This window comes from Gekko japonicus, unplaced genomic scaffold, assembly GCF_001447785.1.
Source record: "Gekko japonicus isolate JY-2015 unplaced genomic scaffold, Gekko_japonicus_V1.1 scaffold415, whole genome shotgun sequence".
In the NCBI taxonomy this organism is placed as follows: Eukaryota; Metazoa; Chordata; class Lepidosauria; order Squamata; family Gekkonidae; genus Gekko; species Gekko japonicus.
The window spans coordinates 1,084,857-1,085,486 of NW_015173136.1; positions in this window are offsets into that span (position 1 = coordinate 1,084,857).

Sequence of the window (630 nt, forward strand, 5' to 3'; positions counted from 1 at the left end):
TAAAATATGTCCTCACCCACAACACATCACTTCCCCTTCAAAAGAAACAAACCCAATAACACAACCATGCCACACCACAAAAAAGACAGATCACACCACAAGCAGAATACCACAAGGCAAAAAATGATAGGAAAAGGTGCCAGCAGTCACCCCATTACTGCCACAGAGAGCGCTTCAGAGGATGGTGTGCAGGTCCCAGGTTCATGCTATAAAAGCTGCCTGGGGGATTAAGGACCATTCACACACTTTCAACCTTAACATACCTCATAGAGTAGTTGTGTGGATCATATGAGGGAGAGGAGAATGATGTCAGCTGCTTTGGTTCCCACTGCAGGGAAAGACTGCCCTTTCTGAGGCTGGGGGGGGATGTAAACCTGAAGACAGACAGGCAGATAAAGGTAGGCTGATGATTTCAACCTTAACATACCTCATAGGGTAGTTGTGTGGATCATACGGGGAAGAGGAGAATGATGTCAGCTGCTTTGGTTCCCACTGCAGGGAAAACCTGCCCTTTCCCTAGGCAGAGAACCCTCCGAACAAGCTGTTGCCAATTTCCAGGTGACAGCTGGAGAGCTCTTAAAGCTCTGGTGCTAATTCAAAGTGCTGGGGATGTGTTCAAGGCTCCCTCTA